This window comes from Saccopteryx leptura, chromosome 7, assembly GCF_036850995.1.
Source record: "Saccopteryx leptura isolate mSacLep1 chromosome 7, mSacLep1_pri_phased_curated, whole genome shotgun sequence".
Classification (NCBI taxonomy): Eukaryota; Metazoa; Chordata; class Mammalia; order Chiroptera; family Emballonuridae; genus Saccopteryx; species Saccopteryx leptura.
This window is the reverse complement of record NC_089509.1, coordinates 84,014,529-84,037,008: the sequence shown is the minus strand read 5'-3', so window position 1 is coordinate 84,037,008 and position 22,480 is coordinate 84,014,529. Positions and strand designations below refer to the sequence as shown.

At 39.6% G+C, this 22,480-nt stretch overlaps 1 protein-coding gene and 1 pseudogene across 1 annotated transcript in view; both read right to left on the bottom strand.

Moving 5' to 3' along the window:
* The window catches only part of PLCL1 (phospholipase C like 1 (inactive)), a 369,849-nt gene that overhangs the window by 262,938 nt on the left and 84,431 nt on the right, over positions 1-22,480 (bottom strand). The window lies entirely within an intron of this gene.
* On the bottom strand, positions 5,145-5,258 carry LOC136379152 (U2 spliceosomal RNA; annotated as a pseudogene).

Genomic DNA, 22,480 nt, shown 5'->3' with positions numbered 1-22,480 from the left:
TTTCTCTAGTTTAGAGACTGTTTTTTTTTTCAAAATCTCAGCTGATAAAGTTGAGTATGAGAGAGGCTGGCCATGGGGGAAGAGCAGTAAAGAAAAAGAATGTTGCCTGACCAGGCAGTGGCACAGTGGATAGAGTGTCAGCTTGGAATGCAGAGGACCCAGATTCAAAACTCCGAGGTTGCCAGCTTGAGCGCTGGCTCACCAGCTTGAGCACGGGATCGCTGGCTTGAGCATAGGATCATAGACATGACCTCATAGTCACTGGCTTGAAGCCCAAGATTGCTGGCTTGAGCAAGGGGTCACTCGCTCTGCTGTAGCCCCAGATCATATGAGAAAGCAATCAATGAACAATTAAGATGCCACAATGAAATAAATTGATGCTTCTCATCTCTCTCCCTTCCTGCCTGTCTGTCCCTATCTGTCCCTTTCTCGGTCTCTCTATCTCTCCCTCACTTAAAAAAAAATGTTTAATGTAGATGTGGAAACTTTGGGGTTGGAGACTTCAACAAAGCATTTTCCAGGCTCAGTGGTAGATCATTGGCCCAGTGTGTAGAAGTCCAGTTTTAATTCCCAGTCAGGGCACATAGGAGAAACGACCATCTACTTCTCCACCCCTCCCCCTCTCCTCCTCTCTCCTTTTCTCTCTCTCTTTCTCTGTCTCTCTCTCTTCCCCTTCCACAGCAATGGCTTGAGCAAGTTGGCCTAGGGCGCACTGAGGATGGCTTTGTGGCCTCAGGGGCTAAAGAAATGGCTCAGTTGTTGAGCAACGGAGCAACAGTCCCAAATGGGCAGAGCATCACCCCCTTATGAGCTTGAGGGGTGGATCCAGGTCAGAGCACATGTGAGAGTCTATCTCTCTGCCTCCTCTGCTCTCACACACAAAAAAAAAGATAGAGGCCTTACTAAGGTTTTACTGGTGTCGGAAATTAAGTATTTTTCTTGTTCTGAAAATAGTTATCTATGGCAATCTTCTCACTTTATAAGTAACTAATAAATATTAGTTTAGTGCAAATTAAAAACTTAACCAGGCCCTGGCCGGTTGGCTCAGCGGTAGAGCGTCGGCCTAGCGTGCAGAGGACCCGGGTTCGATTCCCGGCCAGGGCACACAGGAGAAGCGCCCATCTGCTTCTCCACCCCTCCGCCGCGCTTTCCTCTCTGTCTCTCTCTTCCCCTCCCGCAGCCAAGGCTCCATTGGAGCAAAGATGGCCCGGGCGCTGGGGATGGCTCCTTGGCCTCTGCCTCAGGCGCTAGAGTGGCTCTGGTCGCAACATGGTGACGCCCAGGATGGGCAGAGCATCGCCCCCTGGTGGGCAGAGCGTCGCCCCTGGTGGGCGTGCCGGGTGGATCCCGGTCGGGCGCATGCGGGAGTCTGTCTGACTGTCTCTCCCTGTTTCCAGCTTCAGAAAAATGAAAAAATAATAATAATAAAAAAAAAATAAAAAAAAAACTTAACCAATAAGAGTACAGGAAACAAAGAAGTAGTAATAAAAACTGACATGCGACATTAATCCCTCAATTTATCTTGCCCAGATTCTTCAGGGATTTCATGCCAGGGCTAAATTAGACAATAATCCCAACGTCCACAGACCATTTGTTCTTTCATGAACTCAGGAGAGCCATATACTTCTGAATATTTATACTTTCAGACAATGTATTCAAATGATAACATTACATTGTCTGCCAACATTCCTTTTTCTTATTATTCTCTTAGTTTCCCCAACTAAAATTTAGTTTATTTTCTCCAAGAGTACATTCTACTTAATGTTAATCACTACTTGCCTTACTTCTTTTACAAAAGCAATCACAAATTTTAGCTCCATTTCACCTAAACTTATAATTTAATCTGTTCTATCTAATGAATACTGAAACATTTCCTCTGCAAAGTCAGTGAACTCTTGCATCAATTTATTCACTTAGTGAATATTTACTGACTACTTAATATATCCCAGAAAAAGAGCACAAAGTTAGGGATGAACAGGTACTTCTCAGATGGAAGAGGGGCAAAGCATGAGAGTTCTCGGAGTGACGCCAATATCAGCCTCCCTGGATACTTATAAATGGACTAGAAGAGACTGAGTAATCTGATGTCTCAAATTTTGCAAATGACACATTGAGCATCTCTGGGGTGTGAAATGCCAACCCGACAAAAATAAAACAAAGTACACTTAGTGATGAGCTATAAGTTCACAGTACCTAAGAATGGGATCTGGCAAGTTCACGAAGCAGGTAGGTGTCTCCCAGTTCTATTTCAATACCGCTTCCTGTTTCCGTGTGTTCCCATCCTCTACTCCATCAACATCTTTGGTAACTTACCCCATGGCAAAGCAAAGGCTAAAGGCCCAAGGACACCAGCCAAAAATTGAAATTCAACCTAATTGAGGGCATGTAGTTCAGGGCAGGATATCAGGCCCTGTGGACCAGAAAGAGCCTAGTAAGTCCTAGTCCTCAAAGGAGCAAAGGCCAGAACCCTGCAGCGCAGCTGCACCTCCTCAAAGCCTTCCAGCTGAAGTGCCGCGCTGCTCTACACAGAGATGGTGAACCTGTTGAACTCCCTACCTACAGCACATGGCACAAACTGAAAATAGGAACATGTTTAAGAGCTTCTTAAACGAATCTAAATGGGACTTAAGGAAATGAGGTCCACTTCTAAGATGACAAAGAGAATCTGCTTCAGCTCCCATCGACATGTGCGTTGAGGCAACGTTGTACATGCAGTACTAGAACTAAATGTATCACAGTTCTAAAGTGTATAAAACTTCACAATAATGAATTTGCCTCTTAGTACTTTTAAACTTATAATGCACATTCACCTGACACCCAGAAACCAACAATCCTTATTTTTAGGTTATTAAACAAGTAATTATAGCTTTAAAAAAAATGTCCAATAACAAATAAATATCTCTTGAATTGAAGCCAAAATTAATGATAATTTTTGTTTTTATTTTATTTAATCCATACCAAAAAATATAGAAGGTAAGTACTTTATTATCCTGATATTTAAAGTACTACATATATGGAAACTTAGCCAAGATCTTACAGCTATTAACTGGTGGAGCAGATATTCAAACCCTGGGCAGTTTGGCCCCAGAAACCATTTTATGAACCACAAATACTCTATATTGCCTACACATTCTCTTTCATAAAAATAAAATTTTATTAGAACATATCTTTTTATGCAAATCCACCCATGTCAAATCAAATCTTCTAATCCAGCACAATTAGATAGTTCATATATAACCGAATTAACAACAACAAAAGGGGTCACAGTCCTGTCCCCAAAGTATCATTAGGAAAATGTTCAACTATAAATTGTAGACTAATTAGAATGACACTAAAAGCAATATATAGTTTTCCAAATGAAAATGGCATCTCCGTCTTAAATCCCAAATCATAACTGAGGAGTTTTCATCTTCTCTCCAGCTGCTCTCGGAGTGGGTGGTCTCAAGACAGAAGAGGGCAGCTGGAGCCACCAGCGGTCACACGGAGCCGTCTCAGATAACATTTCCACGGAAATAAAACAAGATCATCTACTCTGCAAGACAAAAATTTCCACCTAAAGAAAAAGTTGCCAATGAAAGGAGAACAAATTTAAAGCTGTTTTAGTATTTTTAACTAAATTGCATGTAAACAAAGACCTCCAAACATTAAGCAGCAAAAGTGATGTCTGTAGAAAATAAGCTTGGAAGTAGAGACATATGTGAAAACATGCAGGTATGCAATTTAATATGCCTGATGTTGATTGGCATTCTCATATTTTACACTTGTACCATATTTAAAAGCCATTTCAAAATGTTTAATATTGGGGATATTTATCTTATAGAATCACATGCTGAAATATTGATATGTATGGATGAAATGATATGATATGCTTCAAAATAATCCCTAATGGGAAAAGAGGGACATGGAAGGACATAAAACAAAGTTCCTTATATGACTCTCTTTTATTTATATTATTCTATTTACATGCTTATATCTGATACGTTCCATAAGTTTTTTAATCTGTTTAAGAATTTTAAAAGTGTATGTGACACTCATGTTAATTTTGGTTTCTATTTTTACATCAGATAAAATAATCTCTGCCAACAATTTAAAATTCAGAGTGTGAACAGAAGACAAATGTCTCCACTAAATAGGGTACAGTTTAGGCCTGACCTGTGGTGGTATAGTGGATAATGCATTGACTTGGAACTCTGAGGTTGCCAGTTCGAGACCCTAGGCTTGCCAGGTCAAGGCATATATGGGAGTTAATATTTCCTGCTCTTCCTTCCTTTCTCTCTCTCTCTAATATCTAAAATGAATTTTAAAAATAGTATATAGTTTATAATCTGCCTCATTTACTTCAGTGAAAGCGGGGGACAACAAGGTCAAAGTCATAGGTTCCAAATCTTTTTTTTTTTTTTTTTTGGAGACATGATTTGATTTCTTCTGTTCCTAAGATTTATTATTCTAATCTCAGCCATTTCAAAACAGCATTTTGGCTGGTGAAACAAAGGTGATCTATAATCCATGAACACCATGATTACCAAAAAAGTTCATTATATGGGACAATATCACCAAAAGATGACCAACTCAAAAAGAATTCCAGGCTACAGTTCCATTGTGCTTTAAAACCACCACACTTTAGAGTTTCACTGATGTATTTCTTTCTACCTCAGTCCTTCTCAATGAAGGCCCATATTTCACACATTAATTTTGGTTTTTACAATCATTCTATGACACCAAGCTGCAAAGTTCCAAACTTTGCTTCTTCTAAATACAAATAGCCCTTGTATGGTGAGATCCAACTTACTACTGAAGTGCTTCTTGGTTGTTTATCAAATCTGTGCAAAAATTTTTTTTTTCAAAAATACAGTGTTTCAAGTAAATATAATGAAATTTCCTAAAATGCTCATTGGAACTAGCAGATCAAAGGGATGATAGCACTGAATTATATTTTACAATCTGCTTTATAAATATCACAAAACCAGCTGTCTCAGAAAGCAGTCCTCATTGACTTCATTACAATTTACATGAATTTCTGTTTAACTGTACAGCTGTTCAGCTGAAACTAATATAATATTGAGTGTCAACTGATACTGAAGAATATTACATGAATTTCTAAATATGAAAATTTGGATACATATATGTAAAAACTATACAACAAAAAAAATTTAGTGACTTTTGATTTACCTATATTCTTCTTTTAGATGCTCACATTCCAATTAAACTGATAAGAACAGATACTACATTTGATCTTAGCCAAAAGACCAAGATGCAATTCGCACAACCAAAATAGTGTTTCTCTCTTGAAATGATGTTATAATGGCACTTTTTACTTTCTCTGACTCAAGATAGCTTATGGGGATGAGGTAAAAAAGAAAAGAGGGTAGGGGAAATGCAATCGATTCCATTTTGAGAGAGTACCTTTATCCTGGGGAGAGAGGACCTTTCACCAATGTGATAACTTGGAATCTTAGTGATACTTCAATTGTGTATTTTCCTTTCTTTCATTAGACAGGCTTGCTGTGTATTTTAACTAGAAAGGAAGTCTACTGAGCCAGAATTTCTAAATTACTTCCCCTTTCTATAAGAAACAAAAACTAAACATTTTTATTCAGGGAAATACATAGATAAATTGCTTCCAAGTTGAACAAGCCAGGGTGTGTTAAGGGAAGCAAGGAACTATAAAGAGAAAGGGAAAGGGGAAACTGAAACATAGGAAATGCCTCCTCTGATCCCAGCTCTGTGGTGCTGTGTTGCTGCCTATCACATGTGTCCCATCATGATGCTCATAGCACTGCAGTGAACACCATTACTCTCACCTGAAAACTGAGGAGACTGGGATTCAGGAGGTGAGCCAGGATTACAACACAAGTTCACCTGACTCCAAAACTTCTCTTCCTATTCCACCAACCCGGGAAAACTATGATGTGTCATCATGTTGCTACAACTTAAAGTACCTTTATTAGCAGGTCCTACTTCTTCCTGAAAATACTACACAGCTCTAGGCAAACACATAATCCATGACCTGCTAATCCTACACAACTATTCTTAGAGACAGCAAATATATTGTAATTTCTATTCTTTAATAATGTGCATGCATTCAGAAAAGCAGATGTTTACAAAGGATGATAAAGTAGCTATATAACTATCCTACAAATAATCTCATTAAATAAATATGCTAGCTAAGAACTACATACTGAGCAAAAAGCAAACAGCTCAACCACTCACCCTCCCTCAATGTAGTTAGACCAAAGAAAATGCAAGTTATTTAAATTTAACTTTCTTAGGAAATCACACAGAAAAACTGCCTAGCACTCAGAAACAATAATCACAAAACTCACATAGTGGCAGAAATGTATAGGGGTGTTCACTGGAAGTTTATCCAATGCTGTTTGCTCCAAATGGAATTGTAGTTCGACTAAACAGACACCGTAGGCTGGCTCACTCAACACCCACAGCAAATCACCTTTCTCCCTGGCCAATGACCCTTCTTGCTGGCCTACCTCTACTTTTAAGGTTGAAAAACTAAATATTGACTTTCCCTGCCTCTTTTGTAAGGTGTGAGAAGGAGAGATGGAGGAGAGGGCTCAGGGACATGCGCCAACTCTCTAGCCAATACAATAGGTAGCATTTCTGGGCAGCTTTTTGTTTTCCTAATAAGAGGGAGAAATAAAGCTATCATCTGCCCTACTGCTCATACACTCCATGCTCTTTCTGCCCATAGCTGGGGCAGCCATATTGCAATTACGAGAAGACAAACAAGAGTAAGACAGTCAATGAGTACAAGAATGGCAGAGTAAATAGAAAAAGCCTAGTCACTGAAGAGCAAAACCAACACCAACTACCTACCTGCAGGTGTCTAGTTATACAAAAACACTGAACTCCTATTCATTTAAACCATTTTAAGTCAAGCTTACCATTGCTTAAAATTGAACATTTCTCTAATAAATATAATGTCAGTGTTTCTGCCCACTTAAAGCTCAGCTAACCTAAAGCATTTAATTACCTAACTTTCTTTGAGATTGAGTCTTGCATGCTGAGATGGATAATACACTGGGCTCTAAATCAGACATTGACAGTGACTTGCTGTTGACCTTAGACCCAAGATAGCGAACCTTTTTATAAAAACCGCCCACTTTTGCAGTGCTGGTCAACCTGGACCCCCCCCCCCCCCGCCCACTAGTGGGCATTCTAGCTTTCATGGTGGGCCAATCACGGTGCCATTTGGTTGCTCCGCTCCCACCCACCATGAAAGCTGGAAAGCCCACTAGTGGGTGGGAGGGACCAGGTTGTCCAGCACTACAAAAGTGGGCAATTTTTATAAAAAGGTTCGCCATCATGGCCTTAGGCAAATCATTTCACCTCTCAGAGCCTTAGTCTTCTCACATTTCTGAAATGGGGATAATGATGCTTGCCCTGTGTACCTCACATAATTGTTATGAGGGTCAAATGAAGGACCTGCTTGACTAAACCCTAAAGTGCTCAGTGTATATATTTAGTTGCCACTCTCCCACCACAAATTCTACAGCAAGTAAATATAGCACTGAAGTTACTGAGAAACAATAAAAAAAAAAGAGTATTTGATAAATGATTTCAGTTTTATTCCCTATAGGATATTTATACAATACAAAATCTGTACACCACAAGGGGTTCAAATCCAATGCAAGACAGGATAAGTGTAGGTAAGATGAACAAAAGAGATACTCTAAAGTTATAGATATTCTAAATCCTACTTTTAAATTCATCTGTTCATTGTATTTAATTAAGGAATAACTATACCAAGAAATGAGCAATGATGGTTTTGTAACTCAATACAGTTAACCAATTTTAAACTTCTTACTTTGTGAGATCTCACTAGCATTTCCTAGTTCTTTGAAAAGGTTTAAGATTTAACTTAAAAACTGGCTCTGCATTACATACATATATTGGTTGGTCTGCATTGAAACTTTCACATTGTGAATTGTGAGTAAACAGGTTGTTACTTACACAGAGAAAGATGTCAATGAAAATATAACTTTGTTGGAAATATTACCCTAACAGATTGCAAGGGAGTTTATTGAAGTCCTAAGATTGTAGGGCACATTCACATGTGAAAAATAAAATGGAAATCCTCCTTAATCGAAAACCTTCTACTAACACATCTTCTATGCTAGTGTAGTCCACAGATCATGGCCGTCGACATCACCTGGGGACTTGTTAGAAAAGCATAATGTCAGCTTCCCTCTCAGATCTACCGAATAAAAATCTCTATTTTTAACAAGATTCCAGGTGATTCGTAGGCACATTAAAGTTTGAGAAACACTGATCCCTGCAATAAGCTGGCATTTAGTCTGATTTATTGATAAAAAATAATCAGCAAATCAAGAAGTCAATTACCTCGGCATAAGACGCTGGGGAAACACTTCCATAATAGTATTCCTTTCAGATAAGTGCACCTAAAAACACAGTTCTAATAATGACACTCAAAACCGTCAGTGACTTCCCATCACCTACTAAATAAAGTCTAAAGTCCTTAGTTTGATGGTCAAGGTCTGCCGTCATCTGGCAGCTACCCCCTTTCCAATTCAGTGTTCCACCCTAGTCCCTTTACATGTCCTATGCCTATTTCCAATCTGGAAAGAGTAGACCACCTGGGGTCGCACCCTTGACCTTCTCTAAGAAATAAAACTGAGAAAAAGCTATCTTAACCAGCTCTCCCAGGTTCTTGGACACCTGTTGCCTGTTCTTTCAGACTGTCTCTCAACCTTAGTCAATTTTCTGTCAATGCTCTCAAGCAGAGGGGTTACTCCAGCTTCAGTACCACACTGGCCCCATGTGCAGCTCTGTCATTGTCCATATCACACAGTATTTCAAGTCCTAGATGTTTCTTTGCCTATTTTACCTTTGAGTCCCTGAATGCAGAAAATGTGCACTGTGTATCTCTGTATCCCTAACATCTAGCACAGTTTCTGGCGAAGTAAATGTTCAACGTTCACTGATTTACTACAGCATTGTTTATACCAGAAAAAAAAGAAAGTGAAACAAGCTTAAACTCCATTATTTGGAAACTACCTAAATTAATTACAGCACAATCAGTCAGTGGAATGCTATGCATTCATTAAAAATTATGACATTGGGCCCTGGCCGTTTGGCTCAGTGGTAGAGTGTCGGCCTGGCGTGCGGAAGTCCCGGGTTCGATTCCCGGCCAGGGCTCACAGGAGAAGCGCCCATCTGCTTCTCCACCCCTCCCCCTCTTCTTCCTCTCTGTCTCTCTCTTCCCCTCCCGCAGCCGAGGCTCCATTGGAGCAAAGATGGCCCGGGCGCTGGGGATGGCTCCTCAGCCTCTGCCCCAGGCGCTAGAGTGGCTCTGGTCGCAGCAGAGCGACGCCCCGGAGGGGCAGAGCATCGCCCCCTGGTGGGCGTGCCAGGTGGATCCTGGTCGGGAGCATGAGGGAGTCTGTCTGACTGTCTCTCCCCATTTCCAGCTTCGGAAAAATTAAAAAAAAAAAAAAAATTATGACATTGGCCTGACCAGGCGGTGGCACAGTGGTTGGAGCCTCAGACTGGGATGCGGAGGACCCAGGTTCGAGACCCCGAGGTAACCAGCTTGAGCTCGAGCTCATCTGGTTTGTGCAAAAGCTCACCAGCTTGGGCCCAAGGTCGCTGGCTCGAGCAAGGGGTTACTCGGTCTGCTGAAGGCCCGCGGTCAAGGCACATATGAAAAAGCAATCAATGAACAACTAAGGTGTTGCAACGCGCAATGAAAAACTAATGATTGATGCTTCTCATCTCTCTGTCCCTGTCTATCCCTCTCTTTGACTCTCTCTCTCTGTCTCTGATAAAAGAAAATATGACATTGGTTATTTATTGATTGGAAGTATACCCAGGATATATACAGCAGAAAAAGAAAATTACAAACATAAGTACAAAATGCTCTTGAAAATATATACACTGAAATGTTAACAAGGGTTATCTCCGAGTGGTAAGATTAGAAATGACATCATTCTTTCTTTTTTATTTTAATTTTCAGTTACAATTTACATTCAATATTATTTTGTATTAGTTTCAGGTGAACAGCATAGAAATTAGACAATCATATACTTTACTATTTTCTTCTCTATACCTATTTTTTTACAATATTTACAATAATCATGTATAACTTTTTTAAATAGTAAAACTATTTCCATTTAAAATGCTTATGGAATGAGTGTCATTATAATAAATAATGGTTTCCCGTATTCACCTTCAAAAGACAGAGATTTCCCAAAGTTGGCAGTGAGCCAAAGGTTGGCAATGATTCAACGGTGGGCAAAGTTGTTGCTAAGAAGGAGAGTAGAAAATGGGTTGTCCTTAGCAACTGGCTCTCACCAATGTTCCTCCTATTGTCTGAGATTTAGAAAAATATTTAAATGTCCATTAATATCTTATGACATAACATTTTTCTAATAAAAACTGTGGATGCCAGTGGAAACAATGTTGACAATGTTGATTATTCTCAGCATCAAAAAATTATCTGTTCTCAATATTTTTGGTTAAGAAAATCAGCTTCTAACCTCATCTTACTTCATCTGTTGACTCTTTCCTACTTCTCAGCATGTTCACTGTCCAAGATGAATTTTTTAAACACTATATTTTATTCTATTTACCATGATACCAAAACTAGATGTGCTAGCTAATGGCAATGATTTTCTGATACTATCACCAAGTTGGGGCATTGCTTCTGCTCTTAGAGAGTGAATGAGGAGATTGGAGGGATGCCTCCAGCCTTTTTCCTTATACTAGAAAAAAATGTACAAGCAAAATTCATTTCAATTAATATTTTACATAAAATCAAGATGGCTTGAAAAAAATTAAATAAATTAAAATCACACCTCTCACAGAAAGATCGTGTCAATTAATCTGGTATTTTTTAAACTAATTTCAACACTCAACTTAAAACAAAAGCAAAACTAAGATTTGCAAGGAGGAAAAAAAATAAAAATTTTATTAGTCACTAGTAAAATTTTATTACATTTGGATCAACTTTGAATGCTTTAAATATATATTCCATTTCAATAATATCAATAAAAGTATGTATTATTATAGCTTAATAACTTGAACACATTTCCTACTTGGGTTGTCCTAAAATGAATTCTCCTTACTACATGAAAACATAAAGTAAATAGAGAAAAACCAACTTTAAAAGGTTTCTTAGAATATTAAAATTCAGTATAAATTATAAGAATTTTTAATCTGGTTCAAAATAATCTCTCCAAAAGAGCAAAGTTATTTACCCCTAGGCTCAAGGAATGTATCTGGTCATGTGACAAGTTTAGAAGAAGTATAGCTATTGTCATAAGAGCCAAACACACAGACATGCAACCTATGCATCCCAAATGTCATATGATGCTGAAAGGGGCCCTAAATTGGAAGAGAGAAGACAGAATGAGTTCTTCCCTTTTGTTCTGAGGCGACCACATGACTCAAGTTAGTTATTTTGCTTCTTGGAATTTCTGACTTCCCCATCTCTAAAAAAATGGGCATCTGGCTAGATGATGTCTGGGTTCTTTCCAGATCAAATATTTTGAAAGCTCTAACTCTACACATTCTCTTCACACTTATACAACCTGAAAGCATCATATTTTTATATTCTATGAAAGCTGCAAATAAAAGAACTAAATTTTGGCAGATTTTTCCCACTAAAATTTTGAAAAGACTTTAAAAGAAGATATAATTGTACCAGCTTAACATAACTATTTCACTTTTCAGTATTAGTATCATCCTTTATTATGCATTAGCATTATTAAACCATACCTTTTTTTTCTAGTCCCATGACTAGAAATAATTTGTCTTTCTTAACTACTAAATTGGTAGGAATCATGAGATGAGCTAAAAGCAGAAAAATACTAGGATATAATAATAATTTGTTTTGTTTTCCAAAAAGTAATTCTGAAAGCAGAAATTTTAATTTTTCAAAATATTATATTCCAATGTACAAGAGAACTCAGTTATCAAAACAGTACCAAAAACTGATATGTACTTAGTGTTATTTATAGAGCACTTTCACATGTGTGATAACTGTGGGAGTCTAGAACAGCCATCCCAAGATATGCCTTTATGGTATGAGCTAAAGGCAACTTTAGCTCCAGACTCAGGAGGAACTTCTGCCCCTACACTTAACTACCTACAACAGTGGTCTACACTTGGGACTGGTGAAAATAGGAGAATTATTTCAGGGACCATTAAGGTAGAAATTACCCTGAGCATAAGTGAATTTGACTAAGATCAGTGGGTCTATAATCTTCATACACATCAGGGTGGTAAACTCTGACACAGACTGGCATAAAATTTCTAGCAGACTGATTTGTGGACCAGCAGATGAAAAACACTGGCCTAAAAGATTTTGAATTAGAGGCCTTGCACATAAGAAATTATCAGTAATAACCTTTTCCACCCAGCTATATGGCAGGGAAAATTTCTATTTATTAAAAGTCTTATCATCCTACAGTGACCTTTTGAAACCCCCAAGGCACCTTAACCTCATCCCTAGCTCAAGACGTCTTATATACTGTATGGCCAGAGGCCACCGCCTTCATGGTCATGCACAGGCGGGTTCACATCGGATTCAGGCAAATGGTAAAGAAACCATGGAGTCAAAAAATGGTGGGCCATTCCTTTATTAAAAGCCTTGCACCAGTCGATGAGCAAACAGGCAGGGAAAACACTTCCCTTTCGCTCAGGGCTCTCAAAGCCACTGACACATTCTCCAGTTGCACAACCAGGAGAATCTTCTCTGGTTTCTCCTAGAATCAAAGGCCCATCAGTCTTAGCAGAGCTCACAAAGCCCCTCAGCTCTGGTCCCCCATCTGCACACCTTCTCTCTCTCTGCAAAATTGCTTCTTCTTCAGCACTCTGCATTCTCTCTCTTCTTCTCTCACTCTGCAAACATGACTTCTTTCTCCTTCTCCTTATTCTCTTCTCAAAACTTTATGGCATAAAAACCTCTTCTCCAGCAAACATTAGCAAAACAATGGCCCTTCCCAAGCAGGAAGGTAATTTGCAATTTCACAGATCACATATACCTGGCGCTGCCCAGCCCCCAATGCAAACTATAAGTGAGCAAACATAAAAATCATATTTTACAAACTTACTTGACCAACATACACTGATGTTCCCTTTTGTCTCTGAACCTCACTTGCATATGGAGTCTCTGACTCTTGTGTACGCGGAGTTTCTGTACACATGTATGTATAAAGTTTGGTTATTTTTCTCTTGCTAATCTGTTTCACATCAAGCCAGAGAAAACCTTGAGGGTAGAAGAAATTTTATTCCTCCTCCACATTACTAAATTGTCATGAATCTATGGGGAAGTATTATCTCATTTCTGCTCTACCATTGAGGAAACTAAGACTCTCTGACATTATGTAATTTTCTAAGATCATAAGGCTAGAAAGCACCAGATCCATGATTCAACCTCCTGACCTTTTCCTCTGATTAGCTCTCCCTCTGTCTATGATGACATTGCACTGCTTCAAGACCCTTAATTTTAAAAGGAAGCACACTTTCACTTCATTTTAGAGTAGACAGTTGTTCATAAACACCATAAACAATTACTGGGTTAATCTCCTCTCTTTGGTATATGCTGTCCTTTCAAATTAAAAAAAAAAGACAAATAATTCGGTAGATAATTAGGAGAAAAAGATATTGAAGAGTTTACAGAAAATTCACTTTGAAATTCTTTAAATAAAAAGGCTCAATCTAGCCCTGGCCGGTTGTCTCAGCGGTAGAGCGTCGGCCTGGCGTGGGGGGGGACCCGGGTTCGATTCCCGGCCAGGGCACATAGGAGAAGCGCCCATTTGCTTCTCCACCCCCCCCCTTCCTCTCTGTCTCTCTCTTCCCCTCCCGCAGCCAAGGCTCCATTGGAGCAAAGATAGCCCGGGCCCTGGGGATGGCTCCTTGGCCTCTGCCCCAGGCGCTAGAGTGGCTCTGGTCGTGGCAGAGCAAAGCCCCGGAGGGGCAGAGCATCGCCCCCTGGTGGGCGGAGCGTAGCCCCTGGTGGGCGTGCCGGTGGACCCCGGTTGGGCGCATGCGGGAGTCTGTCTGACTGTCTCTCCCCGTTTCCAGCTTCAGAAAAATACAAAAAAAAAAAAAGGCTCAATCTCAGTCAGCTAAATAACTGCAAGTAAAATATAAACCTTTTCTCTCCCTCTTATTAAGAAACTTTAAAAATTGATCCTGTGAACTGACCATTATGTAAGGAAAATGTTTTTCTCCTCCTACACCATCGTAGACAAAGCACAGTTAAAATCTCTTGAAGAGCAATTTTATGGTATTTAACAGAACTAAAACCACATAGCCTTTGACACAACAATTCCACTCCTAAGTATTTACTTATTATTTATTTATGTGGGCAAAGAAAAAATGTTTTTCATGTAAAGGATGATCTTGAGAGAATCTGCCATTACAGCAAAATACTGAAGCAACAACCCAAACACCCACCCATCTGAAGTAATTAAACAAATTTTACATGCCTCATACAATAAAACATTAAACTCCAATGTAAAACACTACACCTTTTTTAAAAAGCAGAAAGGTATTAAATACTCCTCATTTATATATGAAAAAAGAATACAAGATCACACCCTAATATGAGAGCTGGTACATGCTTTAAAATATTTCTGGAAAAATATCCATGACATTCCCCTAGGGAGAAGAGAACTGAGGATTTAGGAACCTGGTTTGGGAGGGGGACTTATATTTTAGTTATTTTCAAATTTAACACTGTTTGAACTGTTTAATTGTTTGCATGCCTCGTGGTTATTTGTGGGCTGCACACAGTTTCCATACTCGTACTCAACTCGGTGGATGTAACAATCCAATCAGATAAAATAAGGTATGTGAAAGCATTCTGCAAACTAAAGAGAATATACAAATATACAATTCAGGAAGACTTTATTGCTCCAGCATCTACCACCTGAAACTAAACCCAATATGCACAATGCTTTAATAGCTGTTTCATAATGAATTGAAGAATTCTCTATTAAAATGCAAATATCTACCCAGGAGCTAACACCTTTAAGCAGTGCCTCTCAAACCTTTCCATCAAATTGTCCTAATGTCAAACACACTAAGCTGGTACCCCAGAAACCTGGAAGGCATATCAAAGACCCTCAAACTTTTCATAGATCCATACTTTTTAGAAAGAAAAATATTTTTTTCTCCAAATTCTTGAAATAAAACCAAATCCAGGAATATACACTAGTTTAATACTGAGGCATTGCCCCAGGAACTGGAGTACACTAGTTTGAGGAATTTGATTTTACAGCATGTGTGTTAGCTTACATCTTAGGAGAGGAGATACCTTAAATATGGGGTGAAGGGCAGGGAGGGTAAAAGGGGGGGGCTGGGGTTAGACACTTTGTGATTCAGTCCTCAGAATCACCATTCGTTCAACAAACGACTGAGTGGCAGGCTCTCACTCTTCAAAAAAGTTTTCTTTTTTCTTTTCAATTTTTTATTTGATTTTTAAATAGAGCGGTGTGGGGCAAACAAGTGTGTTAGGCTTGCTCGCTTGTACTTTGCCTGATTGGGGCATGAGCAAGGGGCAGCACCACGTGTGTAGTCTATGTAAGGCTGCAGGTGCTTGCACTCAGGGCGGCAGATTGTAGATTGTGGACTGCTGGCCGCCATTGGGAGGGGCCATTTGTTGCTATTGTTTGCCTGAGAAGAGGTTCCCCAACCCCTGTCCTGTTTGTTAGTCAGTCCTGAGAGAGAGGGGGGGAGAACGGTTTTTCCTGCTTGCTTGCTTGTCCACCATTGCGAGAGTCTAATAAATGGAACAGCCCACCATTTTCCAACTCTATAGTTCCTTTACCGTCTGCCCCAACCCAATGCAAATCTGCATGGCCATGGCCACTGGCCATAAAAGGGGGGAGACAGAGAGAAAGAAAAAGAGGGGGCCGAAGCAGGAAGCATCAACTCGTAACAGTTGCTTCCTGTATGTGCCTTGACTGGGCAAGCCCAGGGTTTTGAACTGGTGACTTCAGCATTCCAGGTCGACACTTCGCATTCTCCACTGATGGCTTCTTTCCCCACACCACAGTCCATTCATCACATGGCCAAATTTGTCATCTAGCTAGCCGAGCTGGGTGGAGGTGCCTGTCAAGCATGAAATCTAGTTTAACTTGAGAGTGGAACAGGGGATGACTCAGACTGATGTTAGAAAGAACTACTTTAGCTGACTGGTCAGCGAAGGTCTACCTAAGGGAGAGATGTTTGAGTTGAGACTCAAACTGTGAAACAGGGGTTGGCCATATGAATATAGGAAAGAATGTTCTCTGGCAAATGTCTGAGGTCGTGCTTACTTGGTAGTTTCAAGGGTCAGAAACGAGTTCACTATGATTGGAGCCTGAGGCCCTGACGATGCGGGGTCGACAATGATTTTAGAAAGGCAGAAGCCAAACTATGTAAGGTCTTGTAGGACAAGGTAAGAAGGTGTCGTTTATATTTATTACAATGGGAAGCTATTAAAGGGCTTTAGGCAGGAGAATAATATGATCTCACTTATTTTTTGAGAAAATCATTCTGTTTGCTCTACAGGCAATGATCTGTATGGAGACGAGAAGCAGGAAGACCAGTCAGGAGGCATTTGAAATACAGTAATCCAGATGAGAGATGATGATGACTTGAATTGTGCACTTAAAAGTGAAGATGGAGAGAAGGTTCAGATTTCAGAATATATTTCAGAGTTTAGGACTTGGTACTAATTTGAATATGGGTTATAATAAAAAGAAAGGATTAATGAACAAACCCCCAGATTGTCAAACTGAGCTGTCTGGTAGATAGATGGTGGTACCATTTACTAAGATTGAGAGAAGAGGGCGGAGGCATTCTGTTGTAAACATTGTGGCCAAGACTCCTAATTGCCACTAAAAATGTACTTTCCACTTCTTCCTAAGTAACTAAACCCCATTTTTATTCTAGATAAAAGGCTGCATGCATTTCCCAGCCTCTTCCTACTGATAAGTGAAGTTATGTAAACAAATTCTGGCCAATAAGAAATAAGTGGAAGTAGTCTAGGACTTCCGGGACAACTAAAAGAGGGAGCTAACTCAGCCGGAAGTTGTACGTTTTTTGCCCTGTTCTCCATCTTCTTTCTTGCTGCCTGTAAAGAGGAAGACAGATGGAGCTCCAGCAGCTGTGGGGTAACCTTCAGAATGAAACTCATATGCAGAGGAGGGCAGATTAAAGAAGGGGTTTAAATGGAGCCTAATTTGCTGGTCACTTCAGAGAGCAGACACATCAGTTCTGGACTGCCTTTCTCTGGACTTCCTCCAAGTGAAACAAATTCTTGTGTGTTTACAATTATATCGAGTTTTCTGATCAAACAGTCAAACAAAATCCTAACTAATACAGAGATGTAAGGTTAGATCTGATAGGCTTATTAAATAGCCCAGTTAAGTAGATCCCCCATTGTAAGAACAAGAAACTGAATGTCAGAGAAGTTATTTGCCCAAAGTCAAACAGTCAGCTTAAGATAGAGGCAAGATTTAAACCAAAGGCAGTTTGACTTCAAAATTCATGTTTATACACTATTCCATCCAATATGGAAAAAGGAAAAGAAAAGAAAGTTACCAGAGACAAATCTTTCCAATAACACAATTATGTCTAGAACCATTACTGTGCATGGTACCCGAAAATAGTCCTACTCAGACCAATATAAGGAAGAATCACCTGTATGTGCTACTCATTACATGATGTCAGTATTGTACATGATTGTTATACCCTTTTTTAAGCCAATATATTTTTTACTATATTTACCTGATCCATTCAGCTCCAGATTTATTTATATTATATTAAAATGCAAGTTTATGCTATTAAAATGCTACATACAGTATATTTCTCTACTGTCCTACAATTAAGTATATGGAATGTCATTCTGAACTCCTCTTGCCACACTAAGCAATTCTGGATTCTAATATGTACACCAACACTGAGCCAAGAACCTTCCCTTATGTGACCCATTAATTATGCTCCTTATAAGGTAATAATGACAAGTTCTCCACAGTTCCCAACACCAACAGATCTGACTAGCAGCTCATTTTGCCCACAGTTTCACAGTCTATTTATGAAGCAGAGAAACAAATGCTTTGCACAATAAAACATTATGTATCCATCACTCCTTCCTCAATCTACCAGTTCTGTCCTATAAAAGAAAATCAGATTAGTGAGGCAAGTCTTGTTTATAAAAGTGACGGGATTTTTCTTTTACTTTTTCACTGAAGTGTAATATGCCCACTGAGAAGTATATAGATCTGAAACAGATAGCTTGATGAAATTTTACAAAGTGAGGACACCTATGTGGCCAGAACCCAGACTGGGTCACAAAACATTGTCGGCACCCAAAATCCTTCACAGAGGGTTCACAGCACCCGCCTTTCACAGAGTTAACCACCATCCTGCATTCTGATTCCTCAGATCCATTCTGCCTGATTTTAAACTTCATATAAATGACACAAAAATATATAATCTTTCACTTAACATTATGTCTGTAAAAATCATCCATATTGTTCCTGATAGCCACGGTTCATTCTTTTTAATTACTCTATAATATTTCATTTATCTATTCTATTAATGGAATTTTGAGTTATTAGCAATTTTAAATACAACAAATAATGCTGCTATAAACTGAGAGGTAAAATGAAAACTCAGCGGCCATCTTGAGAACAGCACTGGCCTGGAGGAGCAGGGAGGGCTCCAAACAGAGCATCCTCACCCCGACTGTGAGGTTGTAGTTAATTTGCTTGCTGTTCTCTCTCTTAATGGCTTCCTGGCCTTTACTTTGAAAGGTAGCAGAATGTTTACCTTTGCAGGAATGTCAGGAAAAGCTTACATTGGGGAAGGACCTGACAATTAGGGGAGTTGAAATCACAATGGCTGTTTGTAAAAGCCTAGCCATAGGCCCAGGGGTGCCGGGATCCAGTTGTTCCTGGGAGATTTCTGACCTTGGCTGTCTTCAAGATTTACCAAGGACACCTGATAAGACCATGCTGATTGGGCCTGTGCTACAAGAGAAGAACTTGCAGAGAAGGTGTTTCTGCAGCTGAATCCCCTCTTCCTGCTCATCGTCAAGTCAGTGACCAAGGCCACAAACCAAGATAGGCTTATCTGAGCATGTCCAGGTGCACTGAACCCCATGCCAGCAAACGCCTGCAGCATCCCCTATATCTAATGCTCCCTCCCACAGCACGGTGCTGACACCCTTTGTTGGTCTCAGCCCGCCTGCACCCAGGCGGTTTTAAAGCAAACTTCCCTTTTGGAACACACTAGCCTCATGTTTTCATTTTGGCCCACGGTTTCTGCCTTTCATGAACATTCTTGTCCAAGCCTTGCAATGTATACTAAAAGAGATTTTTCACTTTGATTGTCTTATTCTTGTTTTATTCATGATGTTATATAGATATAAACTGCCTGTATATTTGGGAGTAATATATCCATCCAATACAAGCACACATACTTTAGCTAAAATGTATTACATTCAAATCAATCTTCTGAGCAAAACCCCTGTGAGGACTTGCTTCAAAAAGAATGAAAAGAAGCCTGACCAGTGGTGGCACAGTGGATAAAGTGGCAACCCAGAACATTGCAGTGGCTGGTTTGAAGCCCCAAAGTTGCCAGCTCTGAGCATGGTCTTATCAGTGTGCGGTAACTGGCTTGAGCAGTGGAATCATCCACACAATCCCAAAGATTGCCAGCTTGAGCCCAAAAGTCACTGGCTTGAAAAGCCCAAGGTCACTGGCTTGAACAAGGGGACACTGACGCAGCCCAGTCAAGGCACAGACCAATGCACAACTCAAGTGTCGAAACTACACGTTGATGCTTCTCACCCTCTCTCTCCCTTCCTGTCTCTCTCTCTCTCTCTCTCTCTCTCAAAATAATCAAAATAATAATGATGATAAAAAGAAAGAGAAATAAAGAGACTGCTGCAAAAGTGATATACAAAGCTTAAGAAACAGGTAATAAACAATGTAAACTATAGCAAAGTAGCCAGTTTAGGTCCTTCCTATGAATTTTTAAGTTCCCAGTGAATAAGATGACCATTTGGTCTTTAGGTTGCCCCGCATACTGCCACTAACATTATTTCCTCAAGATGCACCCATAAAGTTGGATAAGTTTTTGCTAATCTTTGGTTTGTACCTTAACTTATTGGAGCACACTGGGGTAGATCTGTGTAATAAGTTAAAAAAAAAAAAAAAAAAAAAGAAGTCTCTTAATATTCCAACCACACAAGAATTTCCAATAACTAGAAGCCTTGGCTTCTCCTCTCCCTCCACTCTGAACATTTAAAGGTTAACAAATTCTATTAAATGTTTAATTAAAGCACGTATATAAGACTATAGTTTCAGGGATCATTTCTATAGTTTGTTAAAGCATGTATAATTTGGGGTGTGCCTACCTACTTACCCCTTCCCAGCCCACTCTCACTCACACAGAGCCCCCGCTCTTGCTTCCAGCCAGACTCCTGCAAAGCAGAGTGGTACCTGGCAAAAGCCAGGAAGCCAGTCCAAACGAGATGCATAATGAAAGACAACAGAGATACCGCCTAGAACCAAAAACCATGGGCTGTTTCACAAATCATGCTCTGCCCACAAAACTAAGAGGGCTGGCCCCATCTAAAACAGAGGAAATCTGATTAATGAGGTAAGAATTTTACACTTATCTGCGTGATTGTCAAGTGAACCTCTGTGTCTCCTAAAGTCCCAGTGTTTTGTCACAGGTTGTTAAGACCTACACATCTGAGCAACAGAGAACCTCGCGCCTGGTCTGTCTGACAGAATACAGTGAGCATTTACTTTAAAACGAGAGAAGGGTTAGCAGTGAAGATATTGGAGTGGTAAGTACAATCCCTGCCCTCGGGGAGCTCACAAGCTAGAACAGAATTATGAAACAAGTAATTCTGAAGGAAAACCACAGGATGGCCCAGCAATCTCAATTCCCTAGCACTAGGTTCAGATTAACTAGCTTTTAGAAGGTACACTTCCGAACATTTAGCCATTTCCAGATGTGCATAATTTAAGAAAAAATAAACTCCATATGGTATGGTTTGATTCTAAACAGTAAATCATCAGGCATTAATAAAGTGAAGGCAAATGCCTATAAGGTGACCAAAACTGTCAGGTATTGGTAATTGTTTGCTTTTGACCGTGATACCTATATTGTCAATATTTTCCCAGGTAATGTTCCCACCAGGGGGCTACATAAATGATTCCCAAGGAGATTTAAGCTCTTTGAAGAAAAGGTCCATGTGTTTTAGTCCTTGTAGGACACACTCACAGAGAAGGCACAGAGTATAAATGTACTTGATTAACATTCTGTGAGTAAAAGAACAAAGCAAGACCAAATTCCACATACTATAAATGTTCTAAGTGTGTGTGTGTGTGTGTGTGTGTGTGTGTGTGTGTGTGTGTGTGTGGTTTTATCTTAAACCCTGGATGTGTTAGATAAAATCTTAACCAGGCATATTCTCACCTCTAGTTTTTGTTTTATTTTGTTTTTTTTAATAAATTGCCTTTTTTTCTAATAGACTAGACAAGGAACTCAATTTTTCTTTGAATTTTCCATTGCATATGAGAATATCTGCAGACAAGTAAAGCAATAGTATGACTTTAAAAAGTGGAAAAGCAGTAAAAATGTAAACTCTCTTAAGATATCTTATTTTTACTTTTCACATAAAGATAGATGTTTTGTTTGGTCAGTCTAAAAAACCACGGGAATAACATAATCTGTACCCGAAACACCCAAATGTTATTTCAAAAAGGTTCACTGTTGGGGGACACTTAGCAAGTTAAAGTGGTTTTATTCCAAAGTCCCTTGGCTGCCTCTTATGAGAAGAGAAAGAAAGGAATAAACTCAAAGCAACCAATTTTATAATCATTAGATGACTTCTCTGTTCAGAGATAAGCATTGTCAAAAATGATTTATAGATACAGTGTGTCCGTAAAGTCATGGTGCACTTTTGACCGGTCACAGAAAAGCAACAAAAGACGATAGAAATGTGAAATCTTCACCAAATAAAAGGAAAACTCTCCCAGTTTCATACCTATTCAGTGCAGTTCAATGTGGGCTCACACACAGATTTTTTAGGGCTCCTTAGGTAGCTATCCTGTATAGCCTCTACAGACTCGTCACTGACTGATGACCTACCAGAACGGGGTTTCTCCACCAAACTGCTGGTTTCCTTCAACTGCTTATCGCAACGAGTAATGCTATTCCTATTCCTATGTCCTGTGACCAGTCAAAAGTGCACCATGACTTTACAGACACATTGTATATGAAAATATTGATTTGCACATTTGTAATTTTGTGGAGCTAATGTTGGACAATAATTCTCTCATTGTTAAACATTTACCCATTTCCACATTCAAATCCCCTGAGATTTGTTTTTTAAGGTGAGAGGAGGGGAGATAGTGAGGCAGAATTCCAAATGCACCTCGACTGGGATCCACCCTGCAACCTCATCTTGGGCCAATGCTCAAGCACC